Source organism: Polyergus mexicanus, unplaced genomic scaffold (genome assembly GCF_030449975.1).
Source record: "Polyergus mexicanus isolate NDT 795.1 unplaced genomic scaffold, iyPolMexi1.0 SCAF_14, whole genome shotgun sequence".
NCBI classification, from domain to species: domain Eukaryota; kingdom Metazoa; phylum Arthropoda; class Insecta; order Hymenoptera; family Formicidae; genus Polyergus; species Polyergus mexicanus.
Window position 1 is genome coordinate 3,539,011 of NW_027223334.1, and position 25,303 is coordinate 3,564,313.

At 36.2% G+C, this 25,303-nt stretch overlaps 1 long non-coding RNA gene across 1 annotated transcript in view; it reads right to left on the reverse strand.

Annotated features, from left to right (window-relative positions):
- LOC138939448 (uncharacterized) overlaps positions 1–25,303 on the reverse strand; it is a 188,168-nt gene that overhangs the window by 125,535 nt on the left and 37,330 nt on the right. The gene's annotated exons all lie outside the window — the stretch shown is intronic.

A 25,303-nucleotide genomic window follows, 5' to 3' on the forward strand; every position in this document is an offset into this window, starting at 1 on the left:
AAAATACGCATATTGTAAATGAAAAATTCAAACAATTTGTAACTATTGTATTTTACAACGTAATAATATCGCGAATGTATGCGACGCTGCAAAAGCGATACATGAAAGTGATATGTTTAACGGAATCACTCATAGATTGCGAGTTATTGACATGTGCTGTAATTTTATTCTTTACGATGCTTGTAATAAATAAGTTATTTTACTATTTATCTGTGAATTTAATTATTTATTCTATCCTCCCGTATGAATAAAACAGTGTAATAGATATGCACTGTCTGCAACACTTAGCTTGCGAACGCTATCTCTCTCTCTCTCTCCCCCTTTCTTTCATACCTATGCGCTATCCTTTTCTGATACATGAACGCCTCGTGCTATCCTTTTCCCACGTCCATGCGAACGTCATCCTTCTCACACAGACTCGCGTACGCTTTGCGCTATGCCTCTCCCACACATTACGGACGCTTCGCGTTATCCCTCTCGCATCTATTCGTGGACGTCTCGCACCTATTCGTGAACGCCTCGCGCTATCTTTCTCCCACGCATTGCGGACGTCTCGCGCTATCCCTCTCGCACCTATTCGCGGACGTGTGTGTTCTTTCTTCTCCGCGGATCTCTCGCCAATCGGTTTCTCCTCGCCCCTCACCCCCCCCCCCCCCTTAGAGGATCTGAGTTAGAACTCTCTTAGTATCACTACTAAATAGTTTTCTTTTCTTTCCTTCTTGCAGCGTTCTCGTTGAAAAACATGGCACAAAATGCGATTTAAAAAAATATATGCATCTTATCAATTGATCGCACAGTTCGATTAACGATTTCGCGATTTTGAAATGTTGAGGGAAGACCTTGTACTTTGCGAAAATCCTCGAATTGTTTCAATAGTTGTACAAAGTATTGATTTACAATTATAACTGTGCGATTTACAAGGTGATATTCCACTAATATCGCGACTAGAAACAAGAATTTTTCAAAATTTTGAATAAAACCAAGTATTAACAATTTTAAAATTTCGGACTTAAAATATTTTCAATGTTTGGATCCGCGTACTTATATGAATCCTTATTTTCAAAAATGAAACGTATAAAATCTGGTCCGCGATCTTCAGTAAGCGATACATTATTATCCTCGCTGATGCGAGTAAATTCGTCAAAAATTGACGTTGATATTTCGTCTCTTAAAGCAACAAAATGCAAATAGAATTTGTAACTTTAGTGGAATAGGCCTACTGGGGAAACCACTTTTAAAAAACGTATAAACAATAGTACCTCAAGAATGATGCGGAAACCTATTGGCGTTAAATTTAAATATATACCACTGATTTTCTTTATATTACAAAATAGTTATACTAAATAAGAACATAAATTGTATATAAATATATATCTTATTATATAATAATTTTTATTATATAAATCAATGCTCGGAGATACTTGCCTTTTTCAGGCCGATATGTGAAGCGACGCCTACAGCCCCCCCACTACGCTCGATGCTCGACGGCCGAGTCGCCGTTCGCGCGCATATCGCTATATGCCTCAGGAGCGTCCCGATCTAAAAGATATGCTGAGATTGTACTTGCCGTCAAATCGTCGTTTAAATTTGATTTGTCAGATAATTTGTCTATTAGTAATATATTATATGTCATATTCTCGAGCGAATTCTAAAACGATTTCTTCTTTTACAAATTTTATTCGAAGCTTAGTTTTTGAGTTATAATTAAAAATAGTTAGTTATTTACGAGTGCAGTACAACGGGCAGACAGAGACAGCGTAACGCGACTCACGAGACTCACTTCACAATTTTACAATAAAGATTATTTATCGTGGCATTGTATGCCTTAATTTGTGTGGAAATTGATATTTGCGAGTGATAATAAAGTACTGCACTAAAAACAGTAATGTTTCCAGTGATATTTATTGTGAAATTGTGAGTGAGTCTTGTTACATGTTGCGCCGTCCTTGCTTGCCTATTGTACCGAATTCATAAATAGCTAACTATTTTCAATTATAACTCAAAAGCTTCGGACAAAATTGTGCAAAACAAAAAGTCGCCTCAGAATTCGCTCAAGTATATGACATTTCAAAGACATCAGGTTGTTTTAAATCATCTTGTATATACAGGGTGTCGCATTTTAAATGCCGCAGACAAATATCTTGAAAAATATGGAAGATACGGAAAAATGAATCAGACAAGAGTTAGATGGTTTGAAAAGAGTCACATGATGAAAATATGGACTTGACCTTGATATTGGACACGACCTTTTCAAGGCTAGATCAATATTATGTTTTCTTAAATGGAATCCCTCATTTTATATTGGACATTCTTGTAGCCTTTGTCGAGACGTTTTCAAAATATTATCTATTGGGTTGAGTAAAAAGTCATTGCGTATTTTTTGTATGTTTCTCAAAGTCATTTATTTATATAAAGAACAAAGATCAATCAATGATATATTTTCCGTTTTGTTTGATGACCTTTTGCCATCTTTCGGTGAGCTTCATAATTCCCCGTTCGTATAAGGACCTGTCTTTATTGGCGAAAAACTGAACAAGGTGCTGATTTACCGCCTCATCTAAATTTAACGTTATTCCACGCAAGGAGTTTTGAAGAGAGCGAAGCAAGTGGAAGTCTGACGGCGCAAGGTCAGGCGAGTATGCTGGGTGGGGCAACATATCCCATCCAAGCTCCAATAATTTTTGACGGGTCGCCAAAGATGTGTGTGGTCTCGCGTTATCGTGATGGAACACAACTCCTTTACGATTGACGAGCTCCGGACGTTTCTGGATGACAGATTCGTTCAAACTGTCCAATTGCCGACACATCCGAATTGATTGTTCGGTTCCTTGGTAGGAGCTCAAAAAACACCACACCCTTCCAATCCCACCACACTGAGAGCATAACCTTCCTCTGATGAAGTTCTGCTTTTGAAGTCGTTTGAGGCGAATCATCACGTCGGGACTAAGACCGTTTGCGTTCCACATTGTTGTAAACAATCCACTTCTCATCACCAGTTATCATTCGTTTCAAAAAAGGATCGTTTTCTTCACGTTTCATGAGCATATCGCAGATGTTTATACGCGCTGTCAAATGAACTTCTTTGAGTTCATGAGGAATCCAAATATCGAGCTTGCTTACGTATCCCAGCTTCTTTAGGTGGACGTGAACACTTTTTTGACTGATCTTCAATGTTTCTGCAATCTCTCGTGTCACGAATATTTTTATAAAAAATGCTGTTGCTTCAATGAAAGTCTAAGTCACGGGCTGCCATAAACATATCTGGATAGTTGTTTTAATAATCCAGATATTTGGTCCAATAAAAATATGATTGTATGAACTATGTATGTTTGTGGCAGCCCGTGACGTAGACTTTAATTGAAGCAACAGCATTTTTTTCCGTATAGCATTATACAATTGCATTATACTAATAAACAATTATATAATTATACAGGGTGTAACAGAGCGCCAGTATCAGCAGTTTTTTAAGGAAACAACACATTTTCGTGAAAAATGTTTCATGAAAAGTTTTAGAGCTCTAAGTGGGGCATTATAAAATAATATTAGTATGACCTTGAATAGCAAGGTCATATAAAAATCACTTCGAATTTTTTTAATTGAATCCCCTATTTTTCACTACATATTCTTGTAGCTTACCTTGAGAGCTTTCCAAAACACTACAATAAAGTATTTTTTCATTAAGCACTTTTTGGGTTATTTTATATTTTAATCTGACATATTTTGATATAAAAAATTTAATGTCTCGTAAAATATTTAGTTTTCGATCATTTTACCGTAATACTTTTATGTACAGAATAATGAGACAAATCAATTAATGAAAAAAAAACAAATAATTGTTTAAAAAAATACATTGTAAATAATTTTCTTAAAAACGATATTTTTATACTTACACCCTGTATATTAGCACAATATTATTTAGATAATGATGTAAATATATTACTCTCAATGTTATTTTTAATTTAATATTATGTCCTCTGAGATAAATCGCGCGCATGTGATTTTTTGTCGATAAATCAATAATCCACGCCTACCGACCGCTGCCGGCTGACTTAGGCTATACTTCTATGTAAGGTTATATGGAAGAAGATTAAGTCATACTATTGATACTATGTATACAATAAGCAATCCATGATGCATTGCAAAAGGCTGCGAGAGCCAATAACAATCTATCTTATTTAGCTCTTTTTAATAGCGACTGTACACACATCGATTCTTTGCATTGCATTATTAGTATCCCAGGATTATGACTTAACCTTCTTATGTAACCTTACTTCTATGTAACCCCCTTACCTCAGCGAACGAATCGTTGACGCGCAGTACACCACGGGGAAGTTGCTCGGTCGGATTTGTACATTATAGTGGCCCTAAACCCGAGCCGGTTTTGTGTGCGCGTGCGTGTGTTTCATCAGAGATAAGGACCCCACGGCTCGTCACTCCTGTAGTATTTAATAACTTCAAATCTTCTCTGCTCTATGTGTGTGTGTGTGTGTGTGTGTGTGTGCGCGCGCGCGCGCGCGCGCGTGTTAAGCAGAAATGGTACATGTAAAATTAGGCCAATAGATGTTCAAATGTTTGGCCATTTACTTCAATGCATAAGTTTATCCGATTTCAAAAACTATTCTATACCCCTTGCAATATTGTTGCTGATACATCTCGACATGTTTCCACAATACGACGTTTCATATCTTTGGATAGGCTTAACTTGGTAAATAATATTTTTTTAATAGCCCCATATAAAACAATCCAAAGCGGTCAGGTCTGGCAAACGTGATGGAAATTCTACAGTTCCACTCATGTCAAACCAGTCGTTTTGGAAAACGTTATTTAGTATCCTACGAACGGCGCGGGCACTATGTGCAGGTGTGACATTCTGCTGAAACCAACGAGTAAAGAATCACAGGAGAGAGCATAGTGGTGAGGTAGATTTCTCGTGCACGGTAGTACATCATCGCAGCCATCTTGATCGTCCATTTTTTTCGACGTTTTTCAGGGCCGTGTACAGCCACTTGTTGTTTTACTTATTCCAATCTGCATCTTATTTTGCGCACGATCACCAATTCTAAATAAGTGAGAGGAAGAGCCAATATCAGGCTAAAAGAATATTATTAATAAGTGTTATTTATAAGATCATGATGCATTGCCAGGCCTTTGAGGTACTTCCAGTACTTCTGTCATGCTGCAATTTGTTTTTGAGCGGCCATCTTGAGCGTCCACTTATATATAGTCACTTCCGTTCGCTTGCTTAGCACCAAATGCTCTCTTCTATAATTCTTTATTTATTGGTTGAAACCATAGGCATTGTCTTGCGTGCAAATCAACATTTTCCAAAAGAACTGGTAATTTGTTTTGAAGAAAGTTATAACAGTTAGCTGTCAAACGGCCGTCAAAAAATAATACTACATATCCATTCACTAATCCACACCATATGTTAAAAGACCATTGAGGTTGATCTTTGCCTAAACCAATGTGGTTTCTGATTCGACCATTGACGGTAATTATGACTATTTATTTGGTTTTGGTTATTAAAATTAGATTTATCCAAAAACATTACGTATGAAAAGAAATTGGGATCCTGATTCATTTGTCGACAAGCCTATTGGCAAAAGCGCAATCTACGACGATGATCATTTTCATTCAACTCTTGATGCAGGGGTAATGCGATATGAATGGAATTTATTATATCTCAAAAATCGCGATGCAAATGAACGTGGCACATTATGAAGACGTTCAATTTGTCTGACTCATATTAGGCTTTAATATAGCAACTCTTAACACATCAATTTCAAGATGGAACCTGATGTCGACAATGATGTCGTTTTACATGGCCATCCTTTACTCTTTGAACACAACATTTAATTGTTTTATCAACTGGATGTCTTCTTCCTGGATATTGCTGTGCAAAAATGCGTGAAATCTGTCGAAAATTACCATCACTTGCTCTTAAGCAAATGGTCATAGCCATAATTTTTTTCGGAAAATAATTGGGCATTACAAAACTAATCGAATGTACAATTGTAGGAATAACCAAAATACAAAAATGAGATGTATCAGCGAGAGAAAGTGCAATAGGCGATGTATGGCGCTCATATTAGTTGTTAGTTGTGTTGCGCCTCTAGCCGCTAAGGAAGAGGTCTTTCGGGATTTGTACGCCCAAAGGATTAAGATCCACGCTCGAAATAAAACACTCCCGGACGTTAGGTATAATTTAGTGTATTTTGCAAGATTTAATACACTTCACTTATTCGCGATTATAATAGTCGGGCGCGATAAGTACGGTACTTCGATACTATAACTGAGCAAGCGAGTAGCCAACGAGTAACCCGCGAGGTGCATCTCGTGCTTATTATATATCTTAATTAATTAGGTCGTTGATTGGGGAGGAGTGTGGTGTCCCTGACCGGAGCATGTCTCGTGCTCCGCTTGTCAGTCTGTCTCGTCAGTTGCTTACTCAGCTTCCGAGAACTTGACCGTGACTTCCTTCTCTTTAGTCACGTATCTTACTTTTATTTTATTAACATTCTTTTATTACTTTACTCTTTCTTAATTATCTTTCCTTGATCTCTTTTCTAATTTTAATGCTTTGCTTTACTCAGCTCTTTCTTACACTTTTCTGTGTCACTTTATTGTTTTATCCTTTAATATATTAAGAAATTGGTCGGGTTACGACAGTTGTAATCTTAATCACTTGACAACTAGTAATAGGAATAGAATATTAAGGTTTTGGGTAATTGTAATCATTAGTCTTTGCTTTGCTTAATTTGCACGTTTATCGATTATCGCGCAAGAAGTCGGTGGATCGGAATCGGGCAACAGATCTCTTATCGACTCACTAATCGGTGCTGCCCTCATCGATCCATCGATGAATACTCGTGCCGAAAATTCGAGCTTTTACTCGGCTTGCGAAACGTTTGCAGGTCCCACGGCACTCGCTCGCCAGTGGACCTCATGAAGAGACGCAGTCATCTAGTCTGCACAGACCAATTTCGAGGACGGACGTTCCCGGCCACGGGGGACGAAGCCTCTGGTGCATCTTTCAATGTGCATGCTTAACTCTTGCATGCTTAACTCTTGCTTGCTATTATCGTCCTGCTTGCTCGCCTACTTTGCCTCCGACTCACTCAAGACGAAGGAATTTGGAGCTTACGAGAGGGATGAAGAACAAGCCACAAGACTATATGAGTCAATTTCGCCTTCGTTATTCGAATGTTCGCTTTAGTAAAATACAGTCCACTTTCTTTTCGTAATTAATCGCAATATCGCACCCAGAGAGAATTGAAAATACTCTCCTCATTCAGGCGAATAATAATATTTAGCACCCTATGTCAATAAAAAATATTCGTAATAGTAGCTCGAAATGGAATTCAAAGTGTTTAACTAATGACAGACAAGAGGCAGTAGAATACTTCAACCTTTCCACGGTGTATATCGGATAATGCGAATGCCGGCGGTATGCCAACTTTGAAGCTTCATATTTTGGGAATGGCTTGCACAAAAGATCAAAGTAGGTAGTGTTTCGAAAACATCTCGACAAAGGATACAAGAATACGCAATAAAAAATGGGGGTTCTATTTAAGAAAACATCGATCACATTGATCTGGCCTTGAAAAGGTCACTCAATGTCAAGTCCACATTTTCATCATATGGCCTTCTTCAAATCATGCAACTTCTGTCTGAAATATTTGTCCATATCTTCCATATTTTTCAAGATATTTGGCTGCGGCATTTAAAATGAGACACCCTATACAGTGTATCTGGTAAAGATTGTGCCAACGCTCGTGAGCTCATAGAGCACAGTGAACTGAATAGAAAAATCTTTTATTATTTTGCGATTTTCGTATAATTATTAAGAAATTAATTAAAAAAGATCGGCCAATGTACACGCGAATATTAGCGCGTTGCGAAAAAGGACGGCCCACGGTATCGTGGTTAGATCGCGCGAAGGAGGGGCGAGAGAAGCGGGTAGCAATGTTTACATACAAGCGTTGCGGAACACTGGATTCTCGTATAAAAAATAGGAAATATTATTCGTGAGGCGAAAAGTGGCCACCTTCTTTTATCTTTTAAACTAAAAGAGATAAACCGTAACAAATATATTGTTGCGTCCCTGCGAGTCGTCTGTGGCGGTTATTCCTGAATCTGCTGTACCCGTCTCCGGGAGAACATCCTCAAACACGATGCTAAGAGTTGTTGTTAAACAACGGCGGACATCTTGAGAGAGATCGGCTATCTTGGAGTCTCACGTTGGTGGTGATTCCGAGCGGACGGATTGAAGGATTATGAGACTATCTGTTCTGTGCTTTGTGTTCTGTGTTCTAAGCTATTATTAAAGTTCCTCTTGTTCTTTTTAATAAGTGTTTTTTATTTATATCGCGGTACGCGAGTGCCGGTTGTGTCGCGCGTATTCGAGTAATATCGATTTCGATCCGCGGACGCAACAATATTAAATTAAATGGTTTAAACTGAACTCTATTATGAGCATAGTAGTTGCTTCCAAAAGCTATCTGTTTTAACGGACGGAGAAATATGCATAATTTTTTCATAATAATGTAAATATTTTGACATGAAGAAAGTTGCGCTCTTTGAAACGAATACAACGATATAATATTAATGTAAATATTTTACATATTATGTGAATTTTATCAACTTTAAATATCGCGGGCGATGTCTACCTTTTCATTTTCGGCGATATGACTAACTTCGGATTGAGTATTATGATCAAATGACAATATGACATATGTCAATCTCTAATAGACGAGTTAGAAGTTGGTCATAACACAGGACAGAAAATGAAACGGCAGACATTACCCACGATATTTCAAGTCGAAAAAATTCGTATAATATGTAAAATATTTACATTATATTATACAATATATTGTATTCATTTCAAACAGCGCTACAATTTTTATCATATCGAATCATTCATATTATTATATAAATATTATGCATATCTCTCCTTTTGTTAACACAAATAACTTCTAAAAGCAGCCATTATGCTCACAATAAATTTCAATTTGAATTATTTAATTTGATATATATTTGTGTAAGGATTATAAGTGGAAAAGAACGTATGTGATTACGTGCAAAGCAAAAGTAGACTTTATTATTTAACATTTAATATGACAATTAAAGAAAGAACAAACGACGCCCGCGAGCAGCACAGCGGTCAAGAGACGACTAGGTCCGTCTAGGTACTTAACGGTACGTCGTCACGTTTAAATAGATATGAACATCTAATAGAGATTATAACTAATTAGCTGTTTCCGATAGGCGCCAATTTAAATGAAGCAGGATAAGCCATATATTCAACAATTTGTTATAGTCTATTTTTTTTAGTTTAAAAGATAAAAGAGGATGGCCATTTTTGCTGGGATACGCTGTATAATTAACATGTATATTCTTCATTTTAGTCAGAGATGGCCATAACTAGTTATTTTTGTATCGAGTTATACAAAAGTTACTAGTTACAAATGTATCGAGTAACTAAATTTTCATCGTTATTTCGTTACACAAGTAGCGAGATACCATTGTTATTCGATACATTTATAAGGAGTAATGAATTTTTTTCGAGCAACGAATTGTAATGTTACGAAACATATTTACCAGATATTGAAAGAAAGTAAATCATAGGCCGGAAATTATACGAATGGTTACCGCCCCAACCAATGTATACTACGCTTTGAAATTCGACTTTGTTCCATGTAGAAACGGGTAACGAAATTAATTTCGTTATTTATTACAAATGTATCGAGTAACGAAATAAATTTCGTTAGTCGACACTTTTTTAACGACTAACGAAATTTATTTCATCACTTGTTACATTTGTAACAAGTAGCGAAGTAAATTTCGTTAGTCAATAGAAAAGTATTGACTAACGAAAAAAGTTCGTTACTCGTTACATCTGTAACAAGTAACGAAATAAATTTCGTTAGTCAATATTTTTCTAACAAGTAACAAAAAAAAATTATTTACTCGTTAGAATGTATTGAGTAACGAAATAAATTTCGTTACTCGCTGGAAAAATATCGAGCAGCAAACAAAAGATTCGTTACTCCTTACAAATGTATCTAAATAACAGTGGCATCTCGCTACATGTGTAATGAAATAACAATGAAAATTTAATTACTCGATACATTTGTAACTAGTAACAAGTAACGATCTGATTTTAGTATAACCTTTAAGGCTCCTGAGTAGTCGCCGCGGCCATATTGGAATGATGACGTCAGAAGCGAGAAATGACACGCTGAGAATTCTTGCGTGCCATTTTTAAATAAAAAAATATTTTTAAAAAACAAGACTACAGATCGCTTTAGTATACTCGTAAAATTGTCCGAAAACTAAGCTTTTCCTTTGACAAGTAATAAATAACTGTAAAATGAGTGTCAAAGTAAGCCTAGTCATACGGGAAAACATGTAGTTTGACAGCTGTTGAAACAAGTGGAAAATGTTCTTTTTACATAATACTTAAGTTCTTAAGCTTAGTTTTCGGACAATTTTATAAGTTTCACAAATACGTTACACATCACAGCATTAGCATAAAGTGAATAATTACGAAATGGCACGCAAGAATAATTTGGGCTGCCAAAACGTCACTTTTCACGCCTCATAGTTCATCGATTTGCAACGTGAGGCGCTGCATAAAAATTCTGACATATGGGTAACACGCTGGTAACTTGTAGGTAACACGTAACATATATACAGGGTTGGGAAGTAACGCGTTACTTGTAACGCCGTTACCGTTACAGTTACTTTTTTTCGGTAACTGTAACGGTAATGGCGTTACAAATTTTATTTGTAACGAAAAAAGTAACTTCGTTACATTTTTCAGTAACGAGTAACGAATTTAACAGTTACTTTTATCGTTACTTTTTTCAAATTTTTTGATTTATTTAAGATATTATTCTTGCTATTGTGCGTGATAAAATTTTTATCTTAACCGTAAAGCCGTAAGCAAATCGACCAATTAGCATTCTTATTATGTTGTAAAAATGCTTGAATGTGATTGATCAACTTATGGCTCTTGCAGACCAGTGCGATGACGCGACGCGCGATATCCAATGAGAGCTTTTCGGAAAAGCAGAGCTCTCATTTACTACCAGTTCTAAGTACCTTGCAACGAAAATTAGAAAATCTCAATAAATCTGACCTTATAGATTGCCATTCATTAGTTGAAGCTATTCAGCAAGGTTTAAATAAAAGGTAACTTATTAATTTGATTAATACATATGTTATTTAATTTTAAATAAGGATTTAATTGAAAAATATTATTTTATTTTAAACTATTGATTCAAAAGTATTAATTTCAATAAAACAAACAATGTCGCTTAATTTACTATATTTGATTTTAGATTTCTTACAATATTTGAAACAAAAGAATTAATAATAGCAGCATGTTTACGTCCAAAATTTAAGTTAAACTGGTTAACCGGAGAAAAAAGAAAACATGCTGAAAATTACTTGGAGGATTTATTGGGAATCCGATCAACTGAAAATTCTTCAAAAGCTGGAGAATCTGACGATCACGATGATTTTTTCATTTTTGAGCAAAAAACGGTACAAAATGAATCTGAACAAGAAGAATTGCAACGGTTTATAAAATCAAATAATTGTAATATAGAAATGTTAAATGACTATCCAAAACTTAAAAAACTTTTTATTAAATATAATACAGCTCTACCAAGCAGTGCATCTGTAGAAAGAATGTTTAGCATCGGTGGCTCTGTATTAACACCACAAAGAGGGCATTTAAATGATGATACTATGGAGCAACAAATTTTATTAAAAATTAATAAAGAATTTCGATAAAATTTAATCATTTATTTTGTAATAAACCTTGAATGAAATCTTGCTTACAATTTTTTAAAAGTTTTTCTTATGCAAAATAATTTATTAGTTTGTATTGTAAAAAAGTAACGGAAATTGTAACGACTCGTTACTTTTTAGTAACTGTAACGGTAACGAGTTACTTTTTAGAAAAAATAACGGTAACGGTAACGAGTTACTTTTATAAAGTAACTTTCCCAACCCTGCATATATATAGTATATATCTTTTATATATCTATTATATAGTGTAGTACTTTATTAGAAAAATACTTGAGCAAAGGAAGGGCGCAATGCTCAGCCATTTCCCAAAAAATTTGATTTTAATAATATTTAAATAATATATTTTCTTATATACAACTCCGTTAGGTCAATTATTGAGAAGGCGACGTAGCTCGGGCATTAAAGCGGGTGACTACCACGCATCAGATCAGGGTTCAATTCTTGTCCCTGGCACTTTTTTTCTCATTCTTTTTTATACAATCTAGCAACGAATATTTATTCATGTAAAATAAAGTTAATTAAATTAAATTTTTTTTAATTGCACTTTTGGTAGGCAATTTTCTTTTAATTTATTTAATTTAATTTATTCAATTTTAATTTATTATTTTATACATTCTATCCGACGAAGTAAATAAAACGCCACTTTTTGAACATAATTATAATTTAATACAAAATTACAACAAGTAATTACGACAAGTATATCATCCGAATAATTGTAATCGATCTGTAGAGAATGTTGATGTTACTGATAATAAGGATGAATAAGTTTTGACACATTTGTTTGTAATTTTGTATTAAATTATAACTATGTTCAAATAGTGGCGTTTTATTTGCTTTATTTTATATTGAGTAGAATGCATAAAATAATAAGGTTGTAAGTTTAACAAAAATTATGCTCAGTTTCATGAATAAATTAAAAGAAAATTGCCTTCCGAAAGTGCAAATTAAAAAAAATTTAATTTAATTAACTTTATTTTACATGAATAAATATTCGTTGTTAGATTGTATGAAAAAAGAATGAGAAAAAGAGTGGCAGGGACAAGAATTGAACCCGGGTTGGATGCGAGATAGTCACGCGCTAAATGCCCGAGCTACACCGCCTTTTCGATAATTGATATAACGGAGCCAGATATATGAAAGCCATATTGTTTAAATCATTTTCTTGGAAATGGCTAAGCATTGCGCTCTATCCCTTTGCTCAAGTATTTTTCTAATAGAGTACTATACTATAAAAGCCTTTTTCAATTCGGTAATCCTAAAGTCGCGTCCTCCCCTGCTAGTCACAGGAACGTGCGCATCGTAAATATAATAACACAATACTCTAGTTCTCTAGTAGTAGAGGTTCTCATTAAAATTTTCTATTCAATATTTTATTTTGTATTAATAACAAAAATAATTATTATTCTATTATTAATTACGTATATGTACGTTCTATAACAATTCAAAATATTTATGTTTTATGGTTATCAAAGTATTGTACTATCACATTTGTGATACGCACGTTCTTGAAACTAAGTGATGCGCTCCTTAGTTACGATTTACGATGCAGTGATGCGTTGCTAAGGAGCGAGGGATAAGAGGGGAGCAGCGAGCAGTAGGCGTGAGCTAAAAAATCCAGCCGAAAGTTACATATAAATCCCAGTTCACTTATATCAGTGTTGCTGGGATTTACTTGCACATTTCGGCCCGATTCTGTGGCTCACGCCTATTGCCCCCCACTCACCGCTCGTGCGTTAGCAACAAGTCGCCAGATATGTGTGACTAAGGACCGCGACGCTTCGTCTCAGGAGCGTTTATATGTAAGAATGCCCAAATATTGTATAATAATAAGACAATACTTTTCTAAATACACCGCGAAAATTCTTAGAATTAAAAGTTTTTTTTCAATATTTTATAATTTATTGATATAAAATATTGAAGAAAAACTTTTAATAATAGAAAAGTATTGTCTTATTATTATATTTGGGCATTCTTATATACGGACGCTCCTGAGACAAAGCGTCGCGTTCTTTAGTTACGCGTATTTTGAGACTCGTTGCTAACGTACGAGCGGTGAGTGGGGAACAATAAGCGTGAGTCACGAAATCGGGCCAAAATGTGCAAGTAAATCCCAGCACTGACTTATATGATAAGTCGTTGAACAGGGTTCTTATTCCTACCGCAGTATCTTTATTCCTATGTCGCCACCGTCAACTCGGAGTTTCACGGTAACTACTCAGGAGCCTTAACTTTATAACATAATATTAAATAATAATAAACATAATATATTAATAATTTTGTAAACAGTAAACAGCGCGCAACTATACATTCTAAAACCCCATGATTTACAGCTAATACCGCCCCTAAGCTCTTACATCTCTGCGAGCAGCCTAGATACTATTAAACAAAAGGAATGGGGATGACATCAGGCAAGATCAACCGAGAAATGCAAACCGTCCGCTGGCCTGATTTATATAATCTTTAAAAAAACATGTGCTACTCACAAAAAATAGAAAACACTTTTCATAAGCTAAAAATTGGACTATTTTCAAACCGCTAAAATTTGGCAAAAAATTATCATAGACATAAAAACTAAAAAACATTTTGAAGCTTGCAGTTTTTTTAACTTTAACGCGCTGTTGATAGCTTTTTAGAATTCTTTTACTTTTCTTGTTCTATGTTTTAAGAAAGAATATATTATTTTGTTGTTAGAAAATACATATTTTTGATACTCTGCTGCTCTATATATTTTTATCCAAAAATTTAAATCAAGTTCTATAAATTACACATACATTTTGTTTACAAAACTTTTTTAAATTTTTCTACGATTTTTTTTGACCGAGTTACTCGATTTTGTAATTAAATCTGTATTTTTTAGAAATAAGAAAGGTAACAAATTTTTAAAAATTATCAGTATCACATCAAAATTGAAACTATAAAGCTTTAAAAAGCTTTTTTAATTTCTTATCTGCAATAATTTTTCGCCGAGTTTCAACGATTTGAAAATATCTCAATTTTTATAATATAAAAGCGTTTCCTTCTTTTTAATAATGTATTGCTGCCACTTTAATCGTGTGCGTGTTGTTTTGAGAAAGTCTGCAATTCTCGAAATGTGATGAATAGTGAGAATAAAGTTAATGAATGTGCATTTATTTCATAAAGAAGAAATCACATTTTTTAAAAATATTTAAAAAGAAATTTACAATTATCTCTTTTTTTTTTCATTTTTCTTAAGATTGTAATTTGTGCCATTGTTTTTTAAAAATAATTCGATTAATGGTATTAATCATTGTTATTTTATACATACATATATATGTTTGTTTCCAGGTTCAATTTGTATCTGAAGCTATTTATCCTGCTGTTTATCATAATGGGAATAAAATGGTCCATGATGACAACATTTTGGTTATCTGAAAATATGTCGACTTATTTCATATATTCTATTAATTTGGTGGACACTATGCAGAATCTTTGCATCTTTCTTATATTTGTGTGGAAAAAGAATATCAAGCGGATGTTATTAAAGCGATTCGGCTGTGGTTTTCCAGAAGATTGATGCGCAATAATTGCAACATTGTCGAGTACTTCGACATGTACATCTTCAGCGTTATTTCTAAAATTATTATCAAATTTTAGTCGCTTTGTAAGATTTTATCACGGAATTTCTTTAAAATATTATAATCAATATCATATTTTATATAAATATATAAAATATTGTTGGAGACTGTAATAAAAACCTTGTAAATGAAGCATATATTACAATTCCTCAATAGAATTATTTGCTGTTGTAAAATTATCATAATGTAATTTAATTTAATTTATTTTTAATGTTTAATTTTGTGCTTGCAGTGAATCTCTTATCGGTATACAAGATGTTTCAGAACAATCTTCGTCCATAAAATGAGATATTCCTGATACAATTCTAATTCTTTTCCTTTACCAAAATTTGAATTAAAGTGTAATTTTTTAATTATAAGCAAAAATAGTAAGCAAATCACACGTCGAGTACAGAAGGCAGGCAGGAGCGGCGCGGCACGCCGCAGCTGACCATCTAATTACCACCGCATGAGTCGCTAACTATTTTATCTTATAATATAAAATTATACTTTAAATAAAATTTTGATAAAAAAGAAAATGTCTTAGAATCAGGAATATGTGTTTCTTAACATAACGTCACTTTAGCAAAAGTTGTTCCGGATCGTCGGCCGTTGGACGTTGCAATCAGCTGATTGCTGCTATACGCGATGTGTGTATGGCGGAATGTGTGCGTAAAAGGAAGGAAGAGACAGATAGAGAGAGAGAGAGAGAGAGAGAGAGAGAGAGAGAGAGAGAGAGAGAGAGAGAGAGAGTGAGGGGGGGAGGGGGAAAGAGAAAGGGAAGGAGGGAATAAGGGAAAGACGTTTATACACACGCACGCACGTACGCATACACTTTTTTTCTTGCTCTCTTTCTCTCTTTTACACTCATACACTCTCTCATTCAGTCACACATTCATGCACTTACTCACTCACCTGCTCACTTACAGCGTAGCGAATCTTCATGCTATGTATTGTTGTTAACTGCTGCACGGTTATTATTTAGTGACCGACGGCGGAGACTGCACGACCACATTGTTACGTTGCCTAGCGATGCGAGAAACGCGACATGTACCGTACAAGTTGAGACGTGCGCATGGCGCATGATTGACGCGAGATAAAACAAACGATCTTCTAAAACCTTTGCATTACGTGAGTGTTATAAGTGTTATGAGTGTTGTGTAAAAGAGGAAAAGAAAGCGAGAAAAAAAGTGTATGCGTACGTGCGTGCGTGTGTATAGACGTCTCTCCCTCCTGCCCTTCCTCTTCCTCTCTAGCTCTCGCTCTCTCTCTCTCTCTCCCCCTCTCTTTCTCTGTCTCTTTCTTTCTTTTACCCACATACTCCGCCATACACACATCGCGTGTAGCAATCAGTTAATTGCAATGTCCGACACCCAGCGATCCGGAACAACCTTTGCTAAAGTGACATTATTTTAAGAAACACGTATTCCTGACGTAATTCTAAGACATTTTCTCCTTTATCAAAATTTTATTTAAAGCATAATTTTATGTTATAAGATAAAATAGTTAGCGACTCGTGCGGTTGTAATTAGACAGTCAGCTGCGGCGCGGCGCGCCGCTCCTGCCTGCCTTCTGTACTCGACGCGTGATTTGCTAACTATTTTTGCTTATAACTAAAAAATTACGCTTCAATTCAAATTTTGGTAAAGGAAAAATCGGTGTCCGGGTTCGAGAGGAGGGGAGACTCAAGCTCGCGATAACACAATGTAGATAGAAAAGATAGTTTATTGAGATAGAGATAGATATGTACAGAGTAGCGTGCAGGGCCAGGTGATGTCGGTAGACATTGGGCTGATGTCGAGGTGCGGGTGGCGTGCAACGAGAAGCGGAAAGCAGGTGGCTATAACAAACGGATTTATTATTAGCAGGCTGAACGGACGGACTTAAAGCTACGACGCGACTAAAGCGTACTTATTACTAACAGGTCTTATTACTAGCGGGCTTAGTAATACGGCGCGGTTACAACTAATGGACGTACTATTAACAGGTCTTATTATTAGCGAGCTTATTCTTACGGCGCGGTTAGAACTAGCGGACTTACTTCTACTAGGCTTGATGCTACGGCGCGGCTAATGACTTAGGTCTACGACATGCAACTTAGGACCTAGTGTTAGGCTGAGTGGCTAGGTATTGCGGGCAGAGCCGAGTGTCACGTCGGACCCTGCTTTGGCAACGGAGGTCGGTGCAACCCAACGGAGCCAAGTACAACCTTGGCCCCAGGCAGAGATAGGAGCTGGTGCAACCCGGCGGAGCTGAGTGCAACCTCGGCTTTAGGAGCGGCAGAGATAGGAGCCGGTACAACCCGGCAGAGCTCAGGGCAACCTCAGTCCTGGAGGTAGAGAGAGCCGGTGCAACCCAGCAAAGCTAAGGACAACCTTAGCCCCCAAGAGGTAGTAGGTAGTGGTTAGATCGGTGTCAGGAGCTGGATGGCAGGACGAGATCTGGTCTCGATGTCTCGGTCGACCGGTCTTATATACCCGGCCGTTGCCCCCACTAGATGTTGTCGGTCCGGTAGTGGGGTCGGTTCTGCATGGGGATCGCGAGAGAGATAGTGTCTGGTGGAAGGGCGACGGCGAGTACACGGCATATGAGCGAGTGAGACGGGATAGGTAGCGTAGGACAGATAACGCTGGGTGGAATAAAGAGAGCCGCGTGCGTATATATATACAATATATATATGTATATTCTGTACGTTCTTAGTAACGGCCCTGCCGTTACAAAATTAATGTTTGTAATCTCGTCAAAATTTTTAATGTTGTAAAGAATTGTTAAAGATATTGTGATGTAAAATATTAATCAAAAAAGTTATCTTTCAGGCAAGTATATAACTTATAAAGAAAGAATAAAGTACTGTCTATTCGACCAATATGGTCTAAATGGATTACAAATATATGCATATGAATGCAATCATTTTAAATTGTTTAAAAATAACATTCTTCTGTTTGATTTTCTCTCGCAGTTATATTTTGTATATATACCTGTACATGAAATTTATTATAAAATAAAAAAAATAAATTGCCATTAAAATAAATTGCTGCACATAAAATGCAAAATTAGCTAAAAATATAGTTTTATATTTTTAATTAAATATGATGCACGAATATTTTTGCGCAATATGCATAAAAATTGTAATAGTAAAGATAATTTCCAACAAATTTCAATTTTAAATATTAAAAAAATCCAAAAAATAATTGTTTTATTAGTTTTTTCTAACACTGCGTAATTACCACTGTGTATAATAAGCGCTTATTAGCGCTATGTGTACATTATATTTTGATATATCTAGTAATCAAGCAAAATAACTGATATTCTCTCAAAGCAACATAACTGATATTCTCTAAAAATAGTTGTTAGTGATTTATGCACTGATGTATGCCATGTGAGATACGGACAATTGCAAAACGGATCTTATGTAACATTTACTGTCAGCTATTAACAGACATATTATCACCTATAAAGTAAGATTAAAAAATATAGGAGATTTTTCTTGCTTTTGTACCGAATTAATCGTTTTCCAAGGTGAAAGTTCTTCGATTTATTATATATTTAATATAAGTATAAAATCTTATTTGCTTCTTTTCTAATCGCAGTTTTTAAATACTTTTACGTCCAGATTTGAGGAAGGATGAGTTAATGGAAGAGCGCAACAAGTATCTTTATTATCCCGAAGTCAAACGCCTACCCAGATAGCAAGGTGTTATTATTATAATGTCATGTTTTAGTCATTGGTTACATAAAATTTATTTTTGTAATAAAAGTGACGTTAAAATGATAGTCCTAAGTCACAGACACCATTGACGTCATATCTATAACGATAAAATGATGACATTCTTTCAATATAAGATGACGTATATACGATATATAAAATTGGTAAACTTTGGCTTCTTTTCAAAATTTACCATTCTTTCAGTAGTAAAGATCCATCGGATTTTCAATTCTTTATCAAATAGAATAATAAACTGTAACGTGATGTCTTCTTTTAATCGTCCATCACAATAACTCGGCCGCAGCGCTTCCATTCTTTCGTTTTAGGGAGAGAGAATGACCCGAGCGCTGGTTCCGTTGCAATTCCGCAATTTTGTTGCGCTTTGGCTATAATTTTAGAGTTCTAGCGTATAATGGCAGTGAAAAATGCGAATGACGAGATCTCATCCGGGAATAGCAAAGTGCAAGAGAGGCTAACGTATAGGGTGAGAGTGGAGGCCCAATTCCGTATACACGGATTCCGCCAGATAATATCATCCTTTCTTCAATAATATCTGTAATTCGGCCAGAAAATGGTCGCTGTTGTATTTTTAAGGAAACCGCTGTCCATAGGATTGACAGAAATACAGAAGGAAAAGGCCATTCTGCATACAATTAGCATGGGAGCCCCGATGCGGAGCTACAGGACTGCACCCGACGCATGCGAGCCCGGAATCTCGATCCGAATGCAATCCCGGATTGATAAGTACGCTGCCGCAGAAATCCTCCCTGTCCAAAGGGAGAGGCGAAAGGTGAAGCGATCGAGGGCCAAAAAATTAATACCGTGAGGCCCATAAGGACCAACAAGACTACGCGATAGTCCTGAGGATCCGGAAGCGTCATAGATGGCCTATTCACATATTAAAGTGCCGGCGTATCTCCTATTGGCCTTCGACGGACCGACGAACAGTGAGGAACGGAGGCCTAGCGAAATCCACCGAAATCCTGAAAAGCGAACTATGCACCGGACGCTGAAAATCGGTAAGACGAACGTCGTCGGGTTGTAAAGCCGTTAATTTCGAGCATGGTTCGAAGAAGTCGCGCCAGATATTAATTGTTACCGTAAATTAAAATTTCCTTTATCGAATTCGCATGTCGCTATTACGTTTCACGGAATAAACAGTCGAAGGCGAAATGACTCATCTGTGCCTTTTTCTCGCGTAAGTACTCTCTCTCCCGGAAACCTAGCCGACAGTCATAATTGTATCTTTACCGCTATCGTTTTTGGTATCTCATTTTTAGCTTACAGCGAACTCATATACCGCGGATATTTCGCGTCTTATGTATATTGTGAAAATCTCGTATGTTGCGTATGTGTCATCTTTTCTCGATATTTTCTTTAATATGTAATTATTATAGTACTATCCGAGTATTGATACCGTCTGTACACGACATAGATTTTCGAGATCCCGAATATTCGTGTTACGCTAATCGCCTATTTAGTCTCTCTCTCTTTTGTGTAGCGCCCATTGTTTGCTGTCGCAGTATCATTGTACGCCTGAAATCGCGGAATTAAAAGACGAGTCAGATTCATGTAAAATTATTGAGATTATCCCACGAATACGAAGTAATGTTGCGAATTAATGGCTGCTATACGAGCGCCTTTGTATTTCTTGCTGTACAACATCTTTGGAATTTAGCGTGAGTGAGTGCAGGCTACATAATGAGATCTAAAGGGTTTTTCGTTGCTACCGAGGCCCGAACAAGCCCCGCGCGTTAGGGAATTTTTGTCGTCATCTAATCGATCTTTGCTCGCGCATGCTGAAAAATACGATATTCTTGCATTCGATCATGGTAGAACGTTGAGGCCGACAAATCGGCCGATCCCTCGGAATTATATTTTATATTCTTTTCACCTATTCTTATTTGTCAGTATATTCTTATTTTATCATATCTTTGTCTCTTAAAAATTTTAGACTGCCTATCTCGATTCTCTTCTGCCCTTTCGTATGAATCACCCTCTCTACCAATCTTATTGACTATGCAGTCGCGGATTCTGCCGTGGCGATTATTCTTGATCTAGCATTTATTCGTTTCTTCCGAGTTTTGTGTGGTGCGAATTCTTGCGCCTGGCGCCCAATTTATTGCTATCGATATTTATTCTTGTATAAGATAAAAGATGAATAAGAGAGAGAAGATAAAATAATTATTAAAAATATACACAGTCACAAAGAATTATTATAATATATATTAATAGATTTACAAATGTAATAAATATGATTTTATATACATACATACATCTATATATATATATGTCAAGAGGCTTTTGGGACGTTTTCTAAACATATGATTTTCGTGGATAATAATGTAGCAAATTCTATTTGAAAGACTTTTTCGTCAACGGAAAACAGTATTTTTGGAAATATTCTGAAATTTATATACGGATTGGCAGTTATGAGGTCAATCATATTTTTAACTAAAGTGATAAGTATTTTTTCATTTAACTTTTGCATTCTATAGATTTGACAATTATTAATAATTTTTGATCAATTTTGTATTGTAAAATGAAAAAACCAATAAATAATGTACAATTTTTTTTGCAAGTCCTTAATTCTGCTATTTAACCGGGTGAAAGTGATGTTTAGGGGATGCAACCCCGATGACCTTGACTTTGACATATGTTGTCAAGGTCACCCTCCTGAGTGACCTTTAGAATGTTTTAGCCGTCGCTCGTTATTTATTAAAAAATTATTAACAAACAAAGATTTGTAAAAGCAAGGTTTATAGTCTGACAATAAAAAATAATCCAACTTTACTTTTAAAACTGAAAGGTTTGGTTTAAGTTATATTTTCCGGAAATGCAGCTTTCTCGTAGGGTGCTCGTCATTTATTACAAAGTTATTAACAATTGAAAATAGTGACCGACTGATACTTGCAACATAAGACTATATATAGTATATTTCGGCATGAATTACCAAGCTTATATTTTAAAGATAGAGAAAAATTAAATTAAAAATAGATTTGGGTTAGGTTATTTCTTCCGGAAGTGGAGCCCCTCGTAGGGAGGGGGCGGATTCCTGTGTTTTATGCATACACTTTTTAATGCGAAGTGAGGTTTACAACTTTCCGTGCAATTTCCATACGGTATACCTTGGGTAATGCGAATGCCGGCGGTATGTCAACTTCGAAGCTTCATATCTTGGGAATGACCTTCGCAAAAAACAAAAATAGGTAGTGTTTTGAAAACGTCTCGACGAGGGCTACAAGAATGTGCAATAAAAAATGGGGGGTTCCGTTTAAGAAAACACCGATAAACTTCACCTGATTTTCAATAAGTCACTCATGCTCAAGTCCATAATTTTTGTCATATGTCCCACTCAATATCCTACAACTTTTGTCTGAAACATTTTTCCATATTTAAAGCCGTTTCTGAAATCCAAAGGTTAGACTTTAGAGATACCTTATATATGCATAGTCTACAAAACTTATATCTTTCCCTCAACACACTCTGCTAGAGATATAGAAAAATTATGAGGTTGATGAGACGTGATACTTCAGTTAGAAAGAGACAAAAGATGTGAAATTAAAATATATAATCAAGAGGAGCGTGCAACGTTATAGCACGCAACCGTCTACGCTCTTATGACGATCTTGACAATTTATGCTATGGCTGATGAAGAAATTATTGTTATTGAAGAGGATAAAGATGTCATTCTCGAAGATGATAACTTGATGAAAATTAAGAATTTTTTGCGTACTTTTGGAGGATTCCGATTACGATAGTGACTGTAATAGTGATATTACGGACATAAATCAACATACTTTAAACCGAGTTGAAATAAATAGTTTAGGTGCGGTGAAAATATGCTATATATACTTTTATTATAAAAGTGAAGATAACGAAAAATTTTGCACATGCTGTTTTATGCGAATTTCAGACTTATTTTCAAATATTTGTGTTGTGTGAGAACGTGAAAGTGCAATTTATGAACTAATCCTGGGATCGTTTTGCAGAGAGCATGAAATACCGTTGTATCAGATAATGCCCTGCAATTTGTATCCAATTTGCACTGTATAAGCTGAACAGAAACTTGTATTGTGAAAAGACTTTAATAGGAAATCTGGAGGTCTCCAAATGTTCTGCGCGATTAGAATAATTTCTATGGGAGTTTTACATACAAATGGACGATGCGAATTCATGCAAGTTATGGGAAAGAGAGTACCTTAAATGTCTCGAGTGGTTGGAAGAACAGTACCGACTCGAGATGTTACAACAGGGGCATGGAATTCAATCACTGGTTAGCCGAATCGCGCAATTTGAGGATTTAAGACATTCGTTACGCAAACATTACAAACCCATAGACATCCGTGTCCCGGCGCTATCCTGTTAATTCAATTGTATAAATGGTACAAGGTCGAGAAATCGGCTTGAAGAAATCTTGTACAATATTTTTGGACCATTGTCTGAAAGATTATCCTGAAGTAATGTTCAAGGATTGGGATTGGAAAATACAAAACGCAGTTGACGCCTCGTTATGGATAAGAACCGCATTGAAATACTCGAAGAATTAATTATAAATAACTTTTTAAAAATTTTATAATATTTAAATTATTATTCTAACACCTAGTCACGGACGCCTCGCGCTATCTCTCTCACACCTACTCACGGACGCGGGCGTTCCCTCTTCCCCGCGGACTCCTCGCCAACCGGTTTCGCCGCGGTCCCCCTATACTCCGCGGATCTCTCGCCCACCCGTTGCACGCGGTACCCGTCGACCCCTTCGCGGATCCTTAGCCTACCGGTTTCGCCGCGGTTCTCTCGTGTGACGTCATACCCACCGCGTCGGTTTCCTCATGCTCCTCATCCCCCCTCAGAGGACCGGCGTTAGAACTCTCCTACATATATTGTACGTTTGGGTGAATCTTTATGATGATTCGTCCACCAATTGAATATTATTAATACATTTTGTAAAACGCAATTTTTTAAATGTTTTTCACAGCGCATAGTATTAGTAACTTCTAACTTATTTAACAAAGTGATATTTTCATAGTCCGCATCCAAGGTCTCGATAATAACGTCGTTTCTCGCATCATCGTCAAGTATATCAGTCAGCCATTCTCATTTTTCGTGTCCTTTAACGTACAGACGTACACGATAGGAGATGCTCCATCTTCCTCTTCCGTCGCAACCATCACGGCTCTCGTAATCAATCGCTTAGCGAAGCTGTATGGAATGTTTCCATCCTCCCATTGAAGTCCCTAGTGATGTCCGATTAGCCATGAAGCTTGATATCTCTCAGATTTTGTAAGCGCACGCCATGGTACGGGACTTACAAAAAAGTAGTGAGAAAGAACAAATCCCTTTCTCAGTATCGCTATTTCCTTCACGACAAAGTTTTGCCCGACAATCCTTGCAGATCCACAAACGTTGGCGCGATCATGCTGATAATATTACTGTACGATTGCAAAAATGACTGCTGTCGATCGTCAAAATTTCAATCTTTATAAATTTTTGACATTGGAGGGGATATTTGCTGTTGTAGGTAATTTTACGAACTACGTTGGTCAATGGGCAATATTCGACAATGCGATCGTGCAAGATGAGACAATAGGCGGTAGTATTTGTCGGTATATCCTCCTTTCATTCAAACTCTAATCTCACGTCCACGGTGGAATTTTTGACAGACTCGTTTTGTGGCGAGCAATCGATAACCGCGAGAGGACCGCAATGTAGAAATTTTGAAATGTTTAATAGCACATCATCATTATCACATCCGTAATAAGATTTGCGAAAACGAGAGTACATATCGAACAAGAGGGCGAATCTATTTTTATCGAAATCTAAATTCAAATTAGGGATAAAATTCCGAGTTTAGATAGAGCTTAACGTTGGTCAATTTACAGTCGTCGAATGTAGTAATATCTTTTGATATAGCATTTTTTCTGCCAATCTGCAGCGCAAAGATCACGTTTCGCGGTTTCTCCAGCTGAGAGGCGATTTTTACGGTCCACGAATACTTGGTCGTATTATGCAATAGAGGAAATTCGTACAGATTCCAAGAGCGAATATTCATATTCAAGTATCGCCCGCTTTGCAACGCGCGCAGCAAAGACAGTTTATTGATCTCGCTCAATATTACATGTGGCATACGCCATTATATCTTGAATAATTCGATTTCAGTCGGAGCATTTCCAAATATGCAATTGTTGTCGTTGCGCGAACG